This window comes from Pleurodeles waltl, chromosome 12, assembly GCF_031143425.1.
Source record: "Pleurodeles waltl isolate 20211129_DDA chromosome 12, aPleWal1.hap1.20221129, whole genome shotgun sequence".
Classification (NCBI taxonomy): Eukaryota; Metazoa; Chordata; class Amphibia; order Caudata; family Salamandridae; genus Pleurodeles; species Pleurodeles waltl.
Window position 1 is genome coordinate 524,597,881 of NC_090451.1, and position 23,761 is coordinate 524,621,641.

Consider the following 23,761-nt stretch of genomic DNA (forward strand, 5'->3'; position numbering starts at 1 on the left):
TCAATAAAGATATATCCCAAAAAAAAACCCAGAGAAAATCTTTCCAAAAAAAGGCCAGCTGGTACACTCAAGAGTCTAGAACAGCAAAACCGGACAGCAAAAAGCTGGAAAGGAGATGGCGCGCCAGCAAGATTGTAACCTCCAAAATAGCAGCCTTCAAGACCGCCCTCAACCTCTACCACTGCCTGCTGAGGGCAATAAAGAAGACAGCCCTTGCCGCACACATTGAAACCAGTGCCAACAACACCAAGGAACTTTTCAACACCATTAAGGAATTCTCCAACCCGGCTGACACCGAAAACAACATCACACCCTCTCAGGAGCTGTGCGACAACCTCGCCCAGTTCTTCCACGACAAGATCTCAACCATATACAGAAACTTTGAACTCCAACCCACACCTACGGACTTCCTCGATGGAAACGCCATCACCGTAACAGACATGAACCGCACACAGACCACCTGGAACATCATTTCCACCCAGGACATCACCTCCACCATGAAATCCATCCATTTGGGAGCACCCACAGACCCATGCCTGCACCACATCTTCAACCTTGGAAACCAAAAGATCTTCCAAGTACTCACCACCCTGCTAAACACCTCTATCACCACTGCAACATTTTTCAATGCCTGGAAACACGCCAAAGTCAGAATACTACTCAAAAAACCATCCGCTGAGCCAAGCAAACCCAAAAACTACTGGCCAATCCCATTCACAACGGAGGTACTGGAAAAGATCATCAACAATCTACTCGTGACTTACTGGAGCAGAACCACCTATTCGACGCCTCCCAATCCGACTTCCGCAGCAACCACAGCACCGCAACTGCCCTGATCACAGCCACTGACAACATCCGAACCCTTCTCAACTGTAGAGAAATAGCAGCTTTAATCCTGCTCGACCTCTTGGCAGCCTTTGACACCATATCCCACCACATGCTGATCGAAAGATTCCACCACATCAGCATTCAAGGGGACGTGCTCAGATGGATCACCTCATTCCTCACCGGAAGAACCCAGAGGATCTACCTCTCACCTTTCACCTCCGAACCCAAGGAGATCACCTGCGGTGTTTCCCAGGGCTCATCCCTCAGCCCCACGCTCTTCAATGCAAATATGACCACTCACGCCAAAATCATCAGATCCCGCGGTCTCAACATAATTTCCTACACAGACGACACCCAACTAATCCTCTCACTCACCGATGACCCCTCCAACACCAGAACCAACTTTCACAGATGCATTACAAGAGTTGATGACTGGATGAAGAATACTTGCCTGCAGCTGAACACAGACAAGACAAAAGTACTGATCTTTGGCAACAGCAGCAACACATGGAATGACTACTGGTGGCCATCATACCTAGGACGCACACCCACTCCCTCAGACCATGGCAGAAACCTCCGAATCATCATTGACAACGAGCTCACCATGAAATCTTAGATCAACGCGATCTCCTCTGCCTGCTTCCTCACTTTGTGCATGCTACTTCAGATCTTCAAGTGGCTACCTCTACACAAAAGACACACCGTGACACAGGCCCTCATAACCAGCAGACTACACTACGGCAATGCCATCTACTAAGGAATCGCTGTACAGCTCCTACAGAGACTTCAGACCATACAGAAGGCTGCAGCCAGACTCATCCTCGGCTTTCGCCAGTGAACCCACATCACACCCCACCCCAGGCAACTCCACTGGCTCCCAGTACAGAAGAAATGGCAATTCAAGCTGCTGACCCACACACACAAGGCTCTACACAACCAATGACCAGCTGTAGGAAGTTGGCTCTGTAGGCACTATTTCAAAGTAAGGAATAGTATGCACAGAGTTCAAGGGTAAGATAGTGGCAAAAAGAGATAATACTAATGCTCTATTTTGTGGTAGTGTGGTCGAGCAGTAGGCTTATCCAAGGAGTAGTGTTAAGCATTTGTTGTACATACACGCAGGCAATAAATGAGGAACACACACTCAGAGACAAATCCAGCCAATAGGTTTTGTTATAGAAAAATGTATTTTCTTAGTTTATTTTAAGAACCACAGGTTCAAATTCTACATGTAATATCTCATTTGAAAGGTATTGCAGGTAAGTACTTTAGGAACTTTGAATAATTACAGTAGCATATATACTTTTCACATAAAACACAAATAGCTGTTTTAAAAGTGGACACAGTGCAATTTTCACAGTTCCTGGGGGAGGTAAGTTTTTGTTAGTTTTGTCAGGTAAGTAAATCACTTACAAGTCTCAGGTTTGGGTCCAAGGTAGCCCACCGTTGGGGGTTCAGAGCAACCCCAAAGCTACCACACCAGCAGCTCAGGGCCGGTCAGGTGCAGAGGTCAAAGAGGTGCCCAAAACACATAGGCTTCAATGGAGAGAAGGGGATGCCCAGGTTCCAATCTACGAGCAGGTAAGTACCCGCGTCTTTGGAGGGCAGACCAGGGGGGTTTTGTAGGGCACCGGGGGGGACACAAGTCAGCACAAAAAGTACACCCTCAGCAGCGCGGGGGCGGCCGGGTGCAGTGTGCAAACACGCGTCGGGTTCTCTGTAGAGTTCAATGGGAGACCAAGGGGTCTCTTCAGCGGTGCTGGCAGGCAAGGGGGGGGCTCCTCGGGGTAGCCACCACCTGGGCAAGGGAGAGGGCCTCCTGGGGGTCACTCCTGCACAGAAGTTCCGTTCCTTCAGGTGCTGGGGGCTGCGGGTGCAGGGTCTTTTCCAGCCGTCTGGACTTTAGGTTCAGGCAGTCGCGGTCAGGGGGAGCCTGGGGATTCCCTCTGCAGGCGTCGCTGTGGGGGCTCAGGGGGGACAACTTTGGTTACTCACGGTCTCGGAGTCGCCGGAGGGTCCTCCCTGAGGTGTTGGTTCTCCACCAGTCGAGTCGGGGTCGCCGGGTGCAGTGTTGCAAGTCTCACGCTTCTTTCGGGGATTTGCAGGGGTCTTTAAATCTGCTCCTTTGAAACAAAGTTGCAGTCTTTTGGAGCAGGGCCGCTGTCCTCGGGAGTTCCTTGTTTTTCTTGAAGCAGGGCAGTCCTCTGAGGATTCAGAGGTCGCTGGTCCTTTGGAAAGCGTCGCTGGAGCAGGTTTCTTTGGAAGGCAGGAGACAGGCCGGTAGGACTGGGGCCAAAGCAGTTGGTGTCTTCTGTTCTTCCTCTGCAGGGGTTTTTCAGCTCAGCAGTCTTCTTCTTCTTGTAGGTTTCAGGAATCTAAATTCTTAGGTTCAGGGGAGCCCTTAAATACTAAATTTAAGGGCGTGTTTAGGTCTGGGGGGTTAGTAGCCAATGGCTACTAGCCCTGAGGGTGGGTACACCCTCTTTGTGCCTCCTCCCAAGGGGAGGGGGTCACATCCCTAATCCTATTGGGGAATCCTCCATCTGCAAGATGGAGGATTTCTAAAAGTTAGAGTCACTTCAGCTCAGGACACCTTAGGGGCTGTCCTGACTGGCCAGTGACTCCTCCTTGTTATTCTCATTATTTCCTCCGGCCTTGCCGCCAAAAGTGGGGGCCGTGGCCGGAGGGGGCGAGCAACTCCACTAGCTGGAGTGTCCTGCGGTGCTGGAACAAAGGGGTGAGCCTTTGAGGCCTTTGAGGCTCACCGCCAGGTGTTACAGCTCCTGCCTGGGGGAGGTGTTAGCATCTCCACCCAGTGCAGGCTTTGTTACTGGCCTCAGAGTGACAAAGGCACTCTCCTCATGGGGCCAGCAACATGTCTCGGTTGTGGCAGGCTGCTGGAACCAGTCAGCCTACACAGATAGTCAGTTAAGGTTTCAGGGGGCACCTCTAAGGTGCCCTCTGGGGTGTATTTCACAATAAAATGTACACTGGCATCAGTGTGCATTTATTGTGCTGAGAAGTTTGATACCAAACTTCCCAGTTTTCAGTGTAGCCATTATGGTGCTGTGGAGTCCGTGTTTGACAGACTCCCAGACCATATACTCTGAAGGCTACCCTGCACTTACAATGTCTAAGGTTTGGCTTAGACACTGTAGGGGCACAGTACTCATGCACTGGTGCCCTCACCTATGGTATAGTGCACCCTGCCTTAGGGCTGTAAGGCCTACTAGAGGGGTGACTTATCTATACTGCATAGGCAGTGTGAGGTTGGCATGGCACCCTGAGGGGAGTGCTATGTCGACTTACTCGTTTTGTTCTCACCAGCACACACAAGCTGGTCAGCAGTGTGTCTGTGCTGAGTGAGGGGTCCCCAGGGTGGCATAAGATATGCTGCAGCCCTTAGAGACCTTCCCTGGCATCAGGGCCCTTGGTACCAGGGGTACCAGTTACAAGGGACTTACCTGGATGCCAGGGTGTGCCAATTGTGGAATCAAAAGTACAGGTTAGGGAAAGAACACTGGTGCTGGGGCCTGGTTAGCAGGCCTCAGCACACTTTCAATTCAAAACATAGCATCAGCAAAGGCAAAAAGTCAGGGGGTAACCATGCCAAGGAGGCATTTCCTTACACTAGCGTACATTAACCACCGCTTGAACTTCCATCAACTGTCAATAAGACTACGCTCTGCCTCTCTTTCAATTGCCCATACTCCCCGCATCTACTGAAGCAGAAGTGGAGGATGCTCCTCTCACATCTCAGCCAAACTTGGAACAGCCTCCCCATGCACCTCTGGACCATCACCTCACCTCTGGAATTCTGAATGGCCCTTAAGACCTGGTTCAAATAAGCCTCTGGGACCTGCAAGTGCCTGGATACCCTATCAGGTGATTAGCCGCGCTTTATAAATCCTGATTGATTGATGGCATTAGTGATGTCATCAGTGATGTCTTTATTGATGTCATTTGAGATATCATGAGTGATGTCATAGAACATGTCATGAGTGATGTCATGTGTGAGCAGTGCATGGCGGGGCACAACAAGTTATTGTTAGCGCTGCTAACCATAACTGGTGAATTTCTGTGGTTTTTTTTATAGTTCAAAACATTAATGTTGTCACTGACAATTCACCTAAATAGAACGTCAAGTGAACCTCTGTTTTTTCGGTAATATATACTGGCTTAGGAAGTATGTTCTTGGCCTGCTCTGGGCTAGCTAGTCCAATATAATGGTAATATAATTATATAATGTGTGGATAATAATTCAACATTTTAGATAGGATCTAAGTACTTGAGATTAGGGTTATGTGCACAGTGAGGTGTGAGGAAATGATTGTGTTTAATGCGTGGAATCATTTTCTTATTGTGGTGTGTTTTTCAATGAGGGTGAGAGCGTGTGATATGTGATAACTTGAAATAGGACTGGGAAGTAATCCCTTTCATGCCAGATCCTGCCTTTGAAGCCACAGAGTCTTCATCCTTTTGAGGCTTGACACTGAACATTCCATGATCCTTCTAATTGACTGATCGGAATGTACATTAACCTAAAACTTAAATACTTAGGCCCTCATTACAACCCTGGCGGTCGGTGTTAAAGCGGCGGTAATACCGCCAACAGGCCGGCGGAAAAAATGGGATCAAGACCATGGTGGAAACCGCCAACATAGACAGCCACTTTAACACTCCAACCGCCACGGCGGTAGAAACAAACACCGCGGCGGTAACTGCCAACAGACAGGCGGAGGGCAAAGTACAGCCCACTGTATTTCAAGACGCCTATCCGCCACTTTTTCCGGGGCGGAACCAACGCGATCAAAAGCACGGCAGAAACAGAACACAGAAGGGAAAACACTCACCTCTCGACACCCAACGAGGAACCAGGACACCATGGAGCCTGAGTTACAGGTCCTGCCATGTTGCTGTATCTTCTCATATACCAGGAGTACGAACGGCGGTGGCGGCGGCGGCGACGACTACGGTGAGTACTGCACCTACAACACAGGGGGGGGGGAAGAGAGTGACACACACACACGCAACACGCAATACCCCCACTCCCACCCTCACCCACAACAACATACCCACAAATACATGCAGCAACATTACATATACCCCCTGGAAGAACGCAAGGACAAAAGGAAATGATTGTAACCAGTGTAATCATGAAAAATCAGATAGTCAAAATTCAAAATTCAGTATATACAAATATGTACACCAACTACACAGGTTCGGATAGTTTACCAATCATTGTCTGTGGACCACTGGGCCCAAAATGCATGGACGAAGCCCACACTAGATACCTGACTGGAAACGGAGAGAACACTGCTGGGGCATCAGATCGAAAATATACAGGCACCTCGGGGGAGTGTGAGGGTGGGGCACCTCAGTCAGATGAACGCACTATGCCACTGCTGTACGAGGGGGCTCCATGCCCATTGCTGTATCCTGGGGAGTGCAAAGCCACAGTCTCTCAAGTCTCTCCAGTGGGTAGCTAGCCCACTGCATTATCCTGGGGAGTGCAAAGCCACAGTCTCTCAATTCTCTCCAGCGGGTGGTTTGCCCACTGCTTTATCCTGGGGAGTGCAAAGCCACAGTTTCTCAAGTCTCTCCAGTGGGTGGTTTGCCCACTGCATTATCCTGGGGAGTGCAAAGCCACAGTCTCTCAAGTGGATGTCATTCTCCACTGGTTCTGGAGGGGGCCTTGTGCCCAGAGTGCTTCATCCTGCCAAGAACTGAGGTAGTGGATGTCATTCTCCACTGGTTCTGGAGGGGGTATGGTGCCCAGAGTGCTTCATCCTCCCAAGGACTGAGGTAGTGGATGTCATTCTCCACTGGTTCTGGAGGGGGCATGGTGCCCAGAGTGCTTCATCCTGCCAAGGACTGAGGTAGTGGATGTCATTCTCCACTGGTTCTGGAGGGGGCATGGTGCCCAAAGTGCTCCACGTGCAGTGTGGCCGGTACAATTACCTCACTTGGGTGTGCGTGCCACAAGATTGGCGAGGTACAGGTAGCATGATACGTCATGGAGGCAGCGACATACCCCACACTGCTGCGGCTTCGCCTTCCACCTGCAGGTGCAAACAGTGATGGAAGTCATGCCTCATGGAAGCTGCCCAGGGTCCAGGAACTCTCCTCCAGCCTCAGACGACTGACCACTGGGGATGGTAGCCATGTCAGCGGTGGTGCCACTGTCCGAGTACGTCGCGGGGCCGGTGGCGGTGTTTGCGGCGGTGTCTGTGGCGGCGGTGCTTGCGGCGGTGTCTGTGGCGGTGGTGCTTGCGGCGGTGTCTGTGGCGGCGGTGCTGCCGACGGTGCATGGGTCAGCACCTGCTGAGGGACACAGCAGGACGTCTCCTGCAGCCTCACGCGGCTGCCCACTGGGGAAGAGGCTGGGGACTGTTGCTGAGGCTGTAGACGTGCCAGTGCCGGTGCAGGTGGCGGTGCAGGTGGCGGTTGTGGTGGCGGGGCAGCTAGCGGTGTTCGCCGCCGTACAGGTTGGTGTGGTCGTGGACAGAAGGTGTGTCACTGGTCCCTCAGTCGGTGCCACCATGCCCTCTCCTGACCTGCTCTTCTCCTTTTGGCCCTTCCCCACCTTTGATGGTGCCGCAGTTGTCTTGCCACTATCCCCTTTTGTTTTTGCTGAGCCCTTGGTGGCTGGTAGTTTCGGCTTCTCCCTCCGGGATGTGGGCACCTTTTTCACCTTGGCAGGTGGCGGAATGTCCTTGCCCTCGCTACGTGGCACACTGGCAGCCCCGATGGGTGGCGCACTCGATGACCCCGCAGTTGCTGGCACCACTGTGCCTGGGGATTTGGTGGCTGAGGTGCTGGGCTAGGACCTGGAAAGCCTGGCCCTAGGGGAAGGACGGGGGGGCGAGGTGAAGGGAAGAGGTCAAGGGTTGCAAGGAAAGGTTTTTTAGACACACTGGGACAAGAAGATGGAGGGGCTTTGGGAGTGGAGGAAGAGGTAGTGGTTGTAGGAGGTGAACGTCTGCTGAATTTGGGTGAAGGTGCATGGGCCGGAGGCTGTTGTGAGGTGGATAGCTGCTGGGTGGGTGTGTGCCTGTGTTTGTGTACTTTGGGTGGAGGGCTCACAGACACACTGGGAGAGGACACAGGGGATGTGTGAATGGTAGTGGGGGTGGAGATTGCACATGAGAGGTGTGTGGTGATGGGCGTGCTGGTGATGGAGGTACTGGCTGAGGATGTAGTGCATGCAGGTGTGAGTGGAGAAGAGATAGGGAGGGAGGAGGAGGACGTGGAGGAGGGGGACACAGTGGAGGCAGTGGATGTTGGTGTGTCTGCATGGGGATGGTGCTTGTGTGAGTGCCTGTGGGATGAGTGGTGCTTATGTTTGCCTGAGCCACTCTTGTGTGTTGATGTGTGGGCATGCAGGTCTGATGGTGTGCTTGGGATAGGCTGAGGTACAGGGGATTGGGTCTGGGTGGAGAAAGTTGGAGGGGGAGGCTGGACACAGGGACAATGGCTGCCATCAGTGCTGAGGCCAGAGCCTGAAATACTCTCTGTTGGGTCGCCTGCCCAGAATGAATGCCCACCAGGTATGCATTTGTTTGTTGCAAATGCCTCTCAGCACCCTGGATGGCACTCAGAATGGTAGATTGCCCAACAGTGAGGGATCTCAGGAGGTCAATAGCCTCCTCACTGAGGGCAGCAGGGCTGACTGGGGCAGGGCCTGATGTGCCTGGGGCGAAGGAGATGCCCACCCTCCTGGGTGAGCGGGCACGGGACACACGCTGAGGGGCTGCTGGGCGGGCGGTGCTGGTAGGGGGGGTGGCGGCTGTACCTGTCAATGCAGTGGGCACAGAGGTGCCCGCCACCGCAAGGGAGCTCCCATCAGAGGAGGAGTCGCTGTCACTGATGTCTGCTCCTGTACCCGCCACGGAGCGCCCCTCGCCCTCTGTCCCACTTGTGGCTTCAGACTCCGTTGCTTCACCCTCCAGGGCCAAGTGTGTTGCAGCTCCCTCCTGCTCCGGTGCCAGTGCTCCTCTATCTGATGATGCTATTGCACACAAGAACAGGGAGATCACAAAAAGGGGGAGAAAGACAGAAGAAAAACATGTTCAGTGCATGCAACACCACTACCGTTGGCGGACACAACACATATGGAGCAGCCCTCTGCACTACGCCATGCACTAACAGTTCCTAGAAATTTCATCTGACCATGGGGTACGAGGCCTAAGCCCAATTGCTGCACACCTGTCACAGGAGCCTGACTAGGTGTAGATGGCTCTTACCACTAGTGGGGTAGGGGTGCTCCAACTCCTCCGAAGTGAAGGCAGGGGCCCTTTCCCCAGGCACTGTAGCCATTGTCGCTTCCAGACACAGGTCACAGCAGCACTTGCAGTGTAGGTCCTCTCCTGTTGAAGGTCAGGTATCAAGTGAGTGAACAGACAGAAAATGGCGGTCACGTCCGCGGTGGTGCGTACCGTCACCGCCGACGTACATCGTCATTGGCTCCTGGGACCCATAGGGCCCAATGTTAACCAATGCAGAATTGAGCTGCGGTCTTCGACCGCCCACCGCGACGGTGTACAACGCCAGCGCAGTTACCTCAGATCCCCTTGTCCCACCTTACAGGTCAGGCAGCCGCCATTTCAGGGGGCCACATGGGATGGATAATAACTGCGTCACACCTATCTAGGCCGCGAATACAGACTGATACCGGCACATTGCGGATTAATAACGTTTCTGCAAATAACACATTGTGATACCTCAGTGTTGGATGACTCTCTGCTCGCTGTTCTCCTCCATAGGGCACGTCTGCTGGGGCAGGTGATGAGATGGCGGCATCCTCCGGTGTACAGACCCCTGGTGGACCTGTTGACAATGGAAGAGAGACACATCATAATCACATACAGACTTGCTCGTGCAACAATCCTGGAACTGTGTGCCCAGTTGGAGCCAGACCTGATGTCAGCTATCCGCCATCCCACAGGGATACCCCCTCTAGTGCAGGTCCTGTCTGTACTCCATTACCTGGCCAGTGGATCTTTTCAAACAACAGTGGCCAGGGAATCAGGGATGTCCCAGCCAGTGTTCTCTAACGTGTTGTCCAGAGTGTTGTCTGCCCTGCTGAAACACATGCGCAGCTACATCGTTTTCCCTCTGGTGGAGGATTTGCCCACAGTGAAAGGTGACTTCTATGCCCTGGGACATATCCCCAACATCATTGGTGCCACTGATGGGACACATGTGACATTTGTCCCCCCCCCCGCAGGAATGAACAGGTGTACAGAAACCGGAAGAGCTACCATTCGATGAATGTGCAGATAGTGTGTTTGGCAGACCAGTACATCTCCAATGTCAATGCCAAGTATCCTTGCTCTGTGCATGACACGTACATTTTGAGAAATAGCAGCATCCCTTATGTGATGGGGCAACTCCTGAGGCACCGTGTGTGGCTAATAGGTGAGGCCAAGATCCCAATACAGTTGACATAGGTGTCTGGGTATGGGGTTGTCCCTAAGGGTTAGTGTGTGTCTAACAGTTGTCCCTCGACATTTGCAGGTGACGCTACAATGAGGCACATGGGCGAACTAGGAGGATAATCGAATGCACCTTCGGCCTCCTGAAGGCCAGATTCCGGTGCCTCCATCTGACAGGTGGTTCCCTATACTACTCACTGAAGAAGGTGTGCCAGATAATCGTGGCCTGCTGTATGCTGCACAACCTGGCTTTGCGACGCCAGGTGCCTTTTCTGCAGGAGGATGGGCCAGATGGTGGTCTTGTGGCAGCTGTGGAGCCTGTGGACAGTGAAGAAGAGGAGGCAGAAGAAGAGGACATCGACAACCGAAACAACATCATCATGCAATACTTCCAGTGAGACACAGGTAAGATGTCACTGCTTCCCACATCTCATACTATTGTTGGAGCTAGCCTAAGTCTGTCATTTTCACTTAGTGTATGGACACTAACTTGTCACTTTGACCTTCCATTTCACAGATCTGGGTCCCACTTTTTGCCCTCTGCTATGTTTACTCCTGGCCTACAGCTGTGTAACATTGATATGTTCACAAGTACAGTGACATTGCTATATTTCAGAGATGTTGCAATTACACATTAGTGAAAGCACAGACTGACTCCAGATTGTTTTGTGATTGAAGTGTGTTTATTCCTGTGTAAATAAGTGGAGGGGGTTGTAAAATGGGCTGGGGTGATGGTGGAGGGATGTCCATGGCAGAATCCAGTCGATTTGTTTCACAGGTGCATTGTCCAAAGGGGCATAGGAAGTGGAGCAATTGCAGTTTAAGGATGGACAGGGTGACATAGTGGGACAGAAGGGTGACATTCAGGGGGGTCTTATTTCCTGGCGGGGGTCTTGGCAATGTTCTCTGTCTTGTTCCTGGATCTCAGGGACCGTTTGCGGGGTGGTTCTCCATCTGCAGGGGGTGGTGTCCTGTTGTTCCTGTGGCGGTGCCTCCTGTCCACTAGCACCGGTAGAGTTGGAGGGATGTTCATCGTCCAGGCTAGTGTCAGGGGCCCGTTGGTGTGCCACTGTGTCCCTCCTGGTGTTGAGAAGGTCTGCCAGCACCCCTGCAGTGGTAACCAGGGTGGTGTTGATGGACTTCAAGTCCTCCCTGATCCCCAGGTGGTGTTCCTCCTGCATCCGCTGGGTCTCCTGAAACTTGGCCAGTACCGTGCCCATGGTCTCCTGGGAATGGTGGTAAGCTCCCATGATGTTCGGGAGTGCATCCTGGAGAGTAGGTTCCCTGGGCCTGTCCTCCCCCAGTCGCACAGCAGTCCTCCCAGCTTCCCTGTTATCCTGTGCCTCTGTCCCCTGAACTGTGTTCCCACTGCCCCCAGGTCCCTGATCGTCCTGTGTTAGTGGGGTTGCCTGGGTCCCCTGTAGTGGTGGACACACTGCTGATTGACGTGTCCTGGGGACAGAGGGATGGGCCCGCTGGGTGAGTGCTGTGCTGGTGTTTCCTGAGTGGGGAGGCTCTGTGGTGGTTTGTGACTGTGTCAGGGGAACCGGCTGTCCCGAGGTCTGTGATGGGCCGGGCTGGTCATCTTGATCCAGGGCTGCAGAGCTGCTGTCATCACTGTGGGTCTCTTCTGTGGGGGGACTGGATATGTCGGGCACCTCCTGTCCGGTGACGGTGGGTAGGGGTCCTGTTGGGGTGTAAATGCATAGTTATTGTATCTGTGTGTGCCATCTAGTGCAATGGGTGAGTGACCCTCTACTCCTGTGCTTGCATTATTGGCTTGGCCCTTGTGTGATTGGTGATTTTGGGGCATGATTGAGTCTCTGACTTGGACATGCTTTGGTGATGGGTGTCCATGCATTGGTGTTACATGCAGGGCTTGGTTTTGGGATGTGTTGGTTGTGTTAGTGGGGTATCTGTGGGTTGTTGGGGTGATGGGTAGGGGTATGTGATGGCATGCAGGTGGGGTGTGGGGGATAGAGTAGTAAAGATATGTCTTACCAGAGTCCAGTCCGCCTGCTACTCCTGCGAGACCCTCAGGATGCATAATTGCCAAGACTTGCTCCTCCCATGTTGTTAGTTGTGGAGGAGGAGGTGGGGGTCCACCGCCAGTCCTCTGTACAGCAATCTGGTGTCTGGATACCATGGAACGTACCTTCCCCCGTAGGTCGTTCCACCTCTTCTTGATGTCATCCCGTGTTCTTGGATGCTGTCCCACTGCGTTAACCCTGTCGACAATTCTGCGCCATAGCTCCATCTTCCTAGCAATGGATGTCTGCTGCACCTGTGAGCCGAATAGCTGTGGCTCTACCCAGACGATTTCCTCCACCATGACCCTGAGCTCCTCCTCAGAGAACCTGGGGTGTCTTTGAGGTGCCATGATGTGGTGTGGGTGATGTGTGAGGTGGTGTCTGTTGTGATGTGTGAGGGGATGTGTTGGTGTGTGTTGTTTGAGGTGCGTGGATGTTGTGTAAGTGATGGTGTTGTGTGTCTGTGGATGCCGGTGTTGTTTTAGGTAGCCTCTCTCTCTGGCCTTCTTTCTAAATTTTGGTTGTAAGGGTTTTTGGGTGATGTGGGTGTGTGCTTTATATTGGATTGGGTGTGTGGGTGTGGTGTGTGTATGTGTATCAGGTGTGTGTATTTCGAATTGTCCAATGTGGTTGTGTTTTGTAAATGTGTGTGTATTTTGAGCGCAGCTGTGTGTACCGCCAATGGAATACCGCGGTTGAAAGACCGCCGCGTTGATTCGTGGGTCGTGATACTGTGGGCGTATTCATGTTGGCGTGACGGTGTCGGTTTTGGTATCGCCAGTTTATCACTGACCTTTGGTGTGGCGGACTTGTGTGGGTGTCTGTATTGTGGCGGATTCCGAGCTGTGGGTTGTAATACCTGTAGCGGAATTCCGCGGCCGCAGCGGTGTGTTGGCGGTCTTCTGCACAGCGGAAAGCAGGATTTACCGCCAGGGTTGTAATGAGGGCCTTAATTTTGCAGGTGGTATATCTAAGTTAGAGTATAGGTATTCCTGGGAAGCTGATAGGTATGAGTCGAAGATAAAGTCTGAGTATTTACAGTTCTAAAGTATTGATAAGTCATCCAAACGATCATCGAACCTCAGGGCGTTTCTACTAATCGCCTTCCATTCTGCCACTCATGTTATCAGCAAGGCCAGCTAAGGTGAGGTTTCAGTGACAACATTTTCAGTACTTGCTAAATTCAGATCCATGGTGGTACCTGCACTTGCTCTTTGTTCTTCCATGATTAACCGTTTTAAAGAATTTACATTAGCTGTGCCACAATCACAAATGTAATTTAACATTGCTACTTCATGTAAGATTATCCGAGATGTCAAATATAATTCCAAACATAGTTTACAGTGTGGAGTAGCAGAACATAAATTTAATAAAGATCTTATTTTTTCCAGGAAGGTCTTAGCCAGCTCCCAGATCTTTTAATATAGAGGATTGGTGAGGCATGTAAAAGTGACAGAAGGAGCTTCGAGTTTATTGCACGAATGGTTTGAGCGATGGTACATTTGCCATAGATGTTCGAAAATCTCTTTTTAGATGTTGTTGTGATTTTATTTTCATGGTTGAAATATGGTTTATCCATAAAAGTTGTTGTCAATAATAAGCTACAGGTAACTGTATTTATACATTTTTATCTTTTATTTTTCTGCCTATGGTCCAGGGCGGCTACTTGGAAGCTTTGCCAAAATGCATCAATTTAGTTTTATCAAGGTTCAGTGTTGGTCATTCTGAAGGCTGTAGTCAATCAGTTTAGATGTGATGGATTGCCAACCCAAAGCAACTGCCAGATCCTCCCCCCACTGGGTGAGCATGTGCCACTCGGGGCAAGCCAAAGGGGTTTGTTGGCTGCTGTATCAAGGAAGGAGGAGTTGGAAGACTGGTGCCCCTGCTGGCCCGCAGAGTGACTGCCAGATCTGCATCCATGACTCTGAATGGCCTGAGCTGTCTTTTGATCACTGGTTGGAATCACTACCTCTATCTCAATGGTGTATCTCTGGAGTAATCACTACATTTTCAAACTAGTGTGAGAATTGTTTGGGTGGAGCCAACAACCCCAAAGAGCATGCTGTAGCTTTACCTCCTTTAAAGCATTTCAAGACAGGACCCATGAAAGGATCATGTCAGTGAATTTGCATATCACTGAAGAAACTAATGGACCTCCTCTAGGCATGATGACAAACCACCCTGCTGAGGCAATTCGTTGTGTCCAAGTATTTGTGGATAACATATTTGGCCGTGTCTTGCCCATCATGTATTATGTATTTCAAAAAGGACCTACGATCTTTTGGGCCTACTGGCAAGATCTCCTGGTTGTTTTCCAAAGGACAAGTGTATCGGTTCAAAAGAGTCTGCATATTAAGATAGCAATGTCAGACTGGCAGGAGAAAATATTTTTGCCAAAGGTGTCAATCCTGGTAAATTCTTTATCTGCAGTCGTGGTAGGAAATGAACTAGGATTCACTCAGCTGGTTGAAGTCTGCACAATAAGGCTTAAGGCTTTTTGGACCTCTGGCCACACGCCTATTCAGAGGCAGATAAGAACATAGGGGGTTATTACAACTTTGGAGGAGGTGTTAATCCGTCCCAAAAGTGACGGTAAAGTGACGGATATACCACCAGCCGTATTACGAGTCCATTATATCCTATGGAACTCGTAATACAGCTGGTGGTATTTCCGTCACTTTTGGGACGGATTAACACCTCCTCCAAAGTTGTAATAACCCCCATAGTGTCGACAAGGCAGCCATTAGAGCATTTGTGAGAGCATTACTAAACAGAAGTAGGGGCTCAGAATTTCTGTCAAAACATTTTTTTTTTTAGACTAAACAGAAGTCGCTTTATTCTTAGCACCTCAGCTGCCCTCTGAACCTCCACTGAAAATGAAGCTCTCGTCCATTGGTCCGTGTGGTGAGTCAAGGTCTGTTCCAAGAGAGGTGTCAACCCTACAGGTGTTCTGTAAATCAAGGTATAAGGCTTTTTTACTGTAATGAGGAGGGAATAAGCCACCCACCTTCAACATCATTATCAACATTTTGGGGTGCACTTATTCTGGCACAGGGTCAGACTCTTAACCAAAAAGATGAAGGAGACTCTACTGATAGCTGTGTAGTGGTAAAGGCACAGGGTTGGAGTCAGACTGCATGACAAATGGTTGTACATCTGTTCAGAGGTCCTACATTGGCATTGACACTGGATCATCTTTCAGCACTGTGTCACTGCCAGTGGCGTTGAAGTAGCAGGAACTGACATATGTCATGGGGCCAGAGTAGTAGTCTGTACAATAATTGATACAGACCCAGGAATGCGTTGAGAAGGGACAGATTGCAAGTTAGGGATCCAGCAATGGTAACCAGCCTGGAGGCCTGTGCAGTGCCCTGGTGCCAGAGGGACACAGAAGCGCATTCAATATTTGTAACTTGGCCTCTTACAAGGGATCAATCTGCTACAGGGTCATCAGTAGCCTTGGGGTGCTTCGGGACCATCTGAGTTCTCAACTCAGAGACTGATGATTTCAAAGGAGTCTGACTTACATCTTCACGCCCTTGCACCTTCTCCTTAGAGTCAAAGTAGCAGGATGTTGTTGAGACCTATTTTCCTTTGTTATGCTTTTTTTTGGACTTGGACGTATTGGAAGACTTTGAGCCTGACGTGGAATAGTTACAGGAGAGAGTTCAGGCTTGTGGCTTCGAGTGGGAGCAGGATCTACATAATCGATGCAACTTCTTTGTGTGCTCAGTGATATACATCTTTGGCTCCCAGTCTTGAATTACCTTCAGGTGCATTAGAGTGCACTTATCATATCACTTAGTCATGTACCTAGCCCAGGCACCAAAGATGCACCTCGTGCAGATCCCTGAAAGACACCCAGGGGCATATTTATACTCTGTTTGCACCGAATGTGCGTCAAAAGATTTGACGCACATTCAGTGCAAACCGTGCACCATATTTAAACTTTGACGCCCGAGCCCGCGAACGCCAAAATTCCGCCGTGTGCATCATTTTCTGGATGCGGGAAACCGCCTTGCATTAATGACATGCAAGGTAGGCGTTCCCGTCCAAAAAATGACAACACCCGTGCGCCTTATTTATCCAATCGCGCAAAAATCCTGCACGGCCGGGAGGCGGAGTCGGAAAATGACACACAGCCCGATTTGCGTAAAAAAATAACGCCTGGGTCAGCGCAGGCGTTGAAATGGGGCAAACACAGCTGTACTTGATGAAAATACACAGAAGCAACAGCAGAGCTCCAAAAGGAGGACATGGAGGTGCTTTTCATCCAGCATGCACGCAGACGCAGAGCACAGGACCAACAACAGCAGCTTCCACAACACCAGCAGGGACCCCAAAGGCAACGCAGAAGGCAGGAGAGGATATTCTGCACCAGGACAACGCTTCTGGGACTCCGCCAACAAGACATCATTCAGAGGTACAGGCTCAACTGGCAAGCCATTCAGCAGCTGCTGCGCAACATTGAGCCACAGTTGGCACCCAGCTTGCAGACACCCCACACCATTCCACCAGAAACCAAGCTGCTAGCTGTAATCTACATGTTGGCAAGTAGCTCTTTTCAAACCACTGGTGCCCTGGTTGCCTGGTTCTCACAGCCATCATTCTCTGCCTTCCTTCCCAATGTACTGGATGCTATCATCTCCCTCAAACCCCGCCACATCAGCTTCCCCAACACACAGCAGAAGCAGCAGGAGACAAAACAGGGGTTTTACCAAATTAATGGCTTCCTACATGTGCTTAGTGCCATTGACTGCACACATGTACGCCTTGTGACACCTGCTGCAACCGAACATCTATACCGCAACAGAAAGCACACACACTCCATCAATGTGCAGGACATTGTCGATCGCCGGGGATTGATCACCAACATTGTGGCAAAGTATCCTGGGAGTGTACATGATTCATTCATCTTCCGTCACTGCACCATCAATCAACACTTCCAGGATGGACGATATGGAAATGGCTTACTTGTTGGTAAGTACAGAAACCCAGTTATATACACACAGCACAGCAACCCTCTAGGACACACAACACATACACCACAACATCGACATGTGGCCAGGAAGACAATGAGGTTGTGACACCACAAGGCATGTTTGATAACCTCACCCAATGGGATACACAAATGACAGTACGAAAGAACAACAGATGCCACTCCACAGACACAAGGGGACAATTTAAAAACAACACAATGACAATGAAATGGCCTCAACTGCCAGTACAATTTGGAAGATTAATCTTTCAATATCACATCAATAACACTCAATCAAACACCCTTACAACCAAGAAGTACTGTGTAAAGGGTGTGTAATGTGTTTCGCTGCAGGTCAAACACCATGACACACATAGCATGATGATGACTACAGTGAAGGTGACATACAATCATTGAGGCTGTACCAATATCTCACATCACTCCTGCTCTCACATTGCCCACTACCAATATGCAAGTGGACTGTGCAAAGAACACATATTGATGGGACTATATTGAAAGTGCACATTCCTACACATTCGCATTGCGACAAATTCACACACACACAACAGATGTACAGGCATACGGACCTTCTGACACTCAAAATTACAACCTCACAACCAAGTTAGCCATCTGAACTAGAACATGTTCAGTAGTATAGGTACATGTTACAACCTGAGTCGACTTAGCAAGGGCAGAGAAATAGGTCTGCAGTGAACTTGTCACACATGTGAAATTAGTGCATAGTTAATTGTCAACACGTCAGTGCTGACAACGTACGGAGATGTGTTGTACATTGTCACCTAGCCAAATCTAAGGGTCTCACTGATGTTCAAATAATTCTATTGCATATGTGAAATTGGATGGGATGTCCAGGGCATATAGATGCAACCGTGTTACCACCACTGTGGAACTGAATCTGTGTATGGAAGTATCATCTCACTCCCAGTTAAGACACAGGGACACCTCTTTCACATGACACAATGCAAGGGAGTACACACTGTACTGCAACGCTACAAAAATACTGCTGACATCCGGTCAATCAGCCAAACACCCGTTCAGATAAGTAAACAACCCAATGCTGATGGTACATCCTAGAAGCCTAGGATTCCACACAATAACACAAACACCGATGAGTCACAGACAACACAAGAGAACAACTGCACTGCAAAGTGATAATTATAGTGCAAGCTACATCAACATGTTCTCACTCATTTTCTCTTTCAGCTGATCAGGGGTATGGGATCCAGCCATGGATCATGACCTTATTTGCAAACCCAAGCACTTCAGCAGAGCGTGCCTATAATGAGGCACATAGGAGGACATGCACCATAGTCGAGAGGACCTTTGGCATCCTGAAGTCAAGATTCAGGTGCCTCAGCATCACCAGAGGCAGCCTCCTATACTCACCAGAAATGGTGTGCAAAATAATTTTGACCTGTGCCATCCTGCACAACATATGTGTAAGAAGAAACATTCCCCTATATGAACCTGACCCACAAATGCCTGAAGAGGAGGAAAAGGGGGATGCTGTCCATCAACATGAGGGGGACCATCCAAACACAGCTGCAGGATTGCATCAGAGACAACGTATTGTCCAAAATGTCTTTTAACTCTACTCATCCATCACCACTGTCTTACCTTATGTCAATAAACACCTATACTAATCACTATATCATGGTCTGGGTAATCATTTTTGCATACCATTATCCCTAACTATCAGAATCAGAGTGTAGCCTTATGGAGCATTGCAGAAATACAGATTAGGACACAGAAAAATCCACATCAAATTTGATGCGTCTGAATGTACAGCCAAATTCACACACACTGTAAATGACATATATCCTGTACATTTCACATTTGAAGGGCAATAGCAGAGGTCCACAGCTATTTCACACATACATGTTGGCAACATGGTTCATCGCAGCATATGGCACACAACTAAGACACCATCAGTCAATAAGGGAAAAAATGCCTCATACATGAGGCAGTGGATGTGCTATTGCATTGGTGACAAGAAGGTATGATCAAACCCTTGACAGCAGTAAGTGTTACATCACCTATCTTTGCAAGGACTATGCGTGACAAGATTTCCTTAGAAGCAGCAAATGGATAGCACAAGTGCCCCAGGTATGACTAGCATTGTTCACAAGATATCCCCTGCACATGGCAGCCCATGTCCTAAGTCCTGCCACACCCATGTTCCCTGTCTCACCCCACCCTTCTTCAGAGGTCCCTGGAATGGGAATATGTGTACCCAGATAATCCCTCCTCTACACACACCCAGACTCACAATGTGAATCCAGTGTGCTTCCCTATTTAATATGGTATGCCATAGTCATTGTACTTCTGTCTGCATGGACGTCTGGTTAAATAATGCACTGCCTTGTAGTCTGTTGGCCCTTTATACTTGATTCTCACCTACAGGACTCGTGAAAGACTGAAGTTGCACACACCTGTGAGCACCTCCATGGAGACCAGCCATTTGAACATGCACTGCCCTTGCAGCTGACTGTAACAGCATATAAGCTGCCATTTTATCTATAACACTGTTATGCATTGCCGTATAAATCAGCTGTGTAACACAGCCCTTGGGTTATTGTGTTACATTCCAACACACAGGAGAAACAGAGTTTTCATTTTCCACAGTGTTGTTCCACCTTTGACCAGTCTCAGTCTGACCACTGAGTATTTGCCTTGTTAAATTTTTGGATCCTGATTGACCCTGCATCCTGTTAGCCTTACTGGTTCCTGTCTTTGCGTTATCATAAAGATTCCCTGTCGCTACATTGGTATCATAGTTGCTTTCCCAGCCCTCACTTTCCTCCTGGGGTATTGTGTAAGGTGGGTCTACAATGCATACTCAAATACATTGTATAGCATAATCAGTTTACTTATCGTACCATGGGGTGGAACTTGTCTCCAAATAGCCGAATCATGGCCTATCCCTTGCCTGGGTTTCATGTATGCATGAGTGACAAATAGTGACAGTGTACCATGGCTGTATGCATGGATTGGGTATGGTTCCTCCAGCACAACAAACAATGTCAGATAATGTGCATGAAATGTCAACACATGTTAGGACCCTGACAGTCCACACGCTGATTCACATTGCCCCCCACATATTGATGGGGCTTGCGTGGTGAATAGCTGTGAGATTAATCAGCACAGAGGCACTGATGTTCCCAGAGGCAGTGGGAATTTTAGAGGCCAACCTGTGTAAAAATGTTGTGAGGACACCTGCCGGTTTAAGAATCCTGATACATTAACTTTGTCAGCACACCAAGGTTGCCTTGTTGTCAGTCTCATAACACGTCTGCAGTGCCATAGCTGGACTATCCCCATGTGTGTTCTCAATTCCTCATTGGTTTTCCTTCAATTGATCTGTGAAGGATACTTTGTAGATGCAGGAAATGGCTCCACAGACTCATGACTAAACCTGCACGTAACTGTGACAACATGGACCCCAATAATGATAGAGGCTAAATATTGGCTCACACACTTGAACCGGACACCTTTGTGCATTTTACCACTGGAAATATGTGAACACCTGCTGCTTGGTCTGCTGTTCCTCCACTGGCACAGGAGAGACATGGCTCATTTATATGACTCCTACTGTGGCGTGACATGACATTTGTGTATTATATTTGGGACTCGGTGTCACAAACATGGTACCTACATAACATTATCCCATGCCTGGCTCATGGAGAGTAAATAAACAAGTGCCTAGGAAGTAGTATCCAACATTCCAAAACATGTGATTGCTTAGTATTGGAACATTGCTATGATCAACCGTCTGCTATCTATCCTGTGCATGCTTTGTCATTGTTGGTGCTTATGTTCCAAAAAACCTAGGAAGTGCACACAGCAGGTGTTGCTACGTGTATGACTAACACATGTCCTCTCTCATTTCCACACTGAATAGCATCTGAGGGTTGGACACATTGACTCCACATGCAGACAAGCAGATTTGCAAAAATGCGTCTTGTGATGTTCACACAGTGGGACAACAACAATAGTAGTAGCCAAATCACACACATTGACCCACAGGCATTGAGTTACTGTATTGAGTTGCGTAGCCTTGCTATCCTCTCTTGACGCAAAACATGCCCAAACTGGGTAATACCTAATTGTATTCCACACGTTTGGCCATCTATTGAGTCAGTGAAGAGTGCAAATCCGGTACAATAAGTAGAGGATCATGGTCCGCAGTAGTATGATCAGTCACATGTGCCCATACACCGGAATGCACAATGTTGGTGCAATCAGCCTATCTCTGTATTGTCACAACTGTCATGTACTATTACAAATGAGAAATGACCCAAACCCAGTTAAAGACAGAAATTTTGACGCATATGCGTAAAAAAGATGCACATGCGTCAAAAAATTACACATATGCGTCCAAATATGATGCACATTGCCATGAAACATCCATTGGCCCTCAGCGGTAATTCCCACACTGTACCCCCTGAAATTGGTTAAGTATGAAACATATTTCAAAATATGGATGGAGGGTTATTTCTAAGCATGTGTGTAAAAAAGAAATGATGCACAGACTGTAAACGTCATAATATTTTGACGCATAACAATATAAATGCACCGCATTTGAGGCAGGAAGTGATGTAATAGGATATCCTGTTTACAGAATTGGTACAGTGGGTGTACTTTCACATTCACTGTGCAGTCTGTGATATTTCCTGACTGTGTGGCCGTGTTTTGACTTGTCTCTCTGTGCATTTTGTGAATTTGTCTCCAGTGTGGTCTTTAAATTGTCTTTTTGTGTTTCATAACTGTCTGTGGTATCCTGTGTTAGTGTTTTTTTGGTCATTTCTGGTGTCAACATTTGTCTTTGTAGTGTTGGGAGTCTGTTTTATGTAGTGTTAATTTGGGGACAGTTGGGCTGTGTTCTGTTAGTTATTTTGCATTTCCCTGTTCTACTTTCCCTCTATTCTCCTATGTACCCCTTTATTCCCTTTTTTTTGGTGCAAGCATGTTCGGTAGGCCTCGTCTTGACAGGATGGGAGAGGAGGAGCTGGGTGGCTTTATGTGGCTGGTGTGCCACTTCCTGCCGCTAATGATTGAAGCAGGTGGTCGTGTGATACAGGGCTATCACACAGAGGCAAGGAGGCTCCGGTGTGCAAAGGTGTTGTACTATCTACAGTGAATCTACAACACACCTCGCAATGACCACCAGCTGAAACACCGTTGGGCTGACCTGGTTGTCCGGGAGCAAGACCTGCTGGACCACCTGGGGATTGTGATTGGTGGCCCTGTTGGTGAGTACAAATAAGAGTAATGTGCATATTTAAAAGCTCTGTAGTGACAGTAGCTGATTTGTTCATATCCTGCAGTCAGTGTTTTTGAACATGTGGAATGCAAGTTAAACATACAGGCCCATATTTCTACTTGATTAGCACTGCATTTGCGTAATTTTTTTTAAGCAAGAGCGGCGCAAATGTACAAAATACAATTGTATTTTGTAAGTTAGCGCCGCTTTTGTGTCAAAAAGCAGCACAAATGTGGCGCAAGAAATGTATAAATATGGGCCACAATTGCCTCTGAGATATACAATAATTCCTAGACATTACCGTCATTTGTTGACGCAACAGCTAGAGTAACTTTCAAAACACAACAGGAGCCTGTAAATTAGTGCTGCCTTCAAGTCAATTGATGCTGCTAATGTGGCTCTAACATATGTTTCATGCATGGTCTATGAGTCTATCAGGAAACACATGTTTTAAATCCAGAATTTTACAGGAAATATAGGGGGTCATTCCATCCCTGGCGGTGCTTCCCTGCCCATTCTGACCGCCGCGGTCAGAAAAGGGGATCCGCCGGTTTCCCGCCGGATTTCCCCTGTCTGGGCTGAATCTCCATGGCGGCGCTGCAAGCAGCGCCGCCATGGAGATTCCGACCCCCTTCCCGCCACCCTGTTTCTGGCGGTTTTTACCGCCAGGAACAGGATGGCGGGAACGGGTGTCGTGGGGCCCCTGGGGGACCCTGCACTGCCCATGCCACTGGCATGGGCAGTGCAGGGGCCCCCTAACAGGGCCCCAGCATGATTTTCACTGTCTGCTTAGCAGACAGTGAAAATCGCGACGGGAGCAACTGCACCCGTCGCACCCCTGCAACACCGCCGGCTCCATTCGGAGCCGGCTTCTGGGTTGCAGGGCCTTTCCCGCTGGGCCGGCGGGCGCCCGCCGGCCCAGCGGGAAAGCCAGAATGGCCTCCGCGGTCTTTTGACCACGGAGCGGCCAAATGGCGGTGACCGCATAGCGGGCGGCTACCGCCGCGGTCAGAATGACCGCCATAGTGTTCCTCAGTGTTTTGTGATACATGTCTGAACTGGATTCTGACACATACGTAACAAGTTATAGCTGACCTCAGGTAACATCTTAGACTGATATTTGGAGTTTGTAGTGCCACATTTAAATTAGGGGTGGATGCCAAAAGGTATGCACACGGGTTCATATCTCTATGGTTGGTGCAAC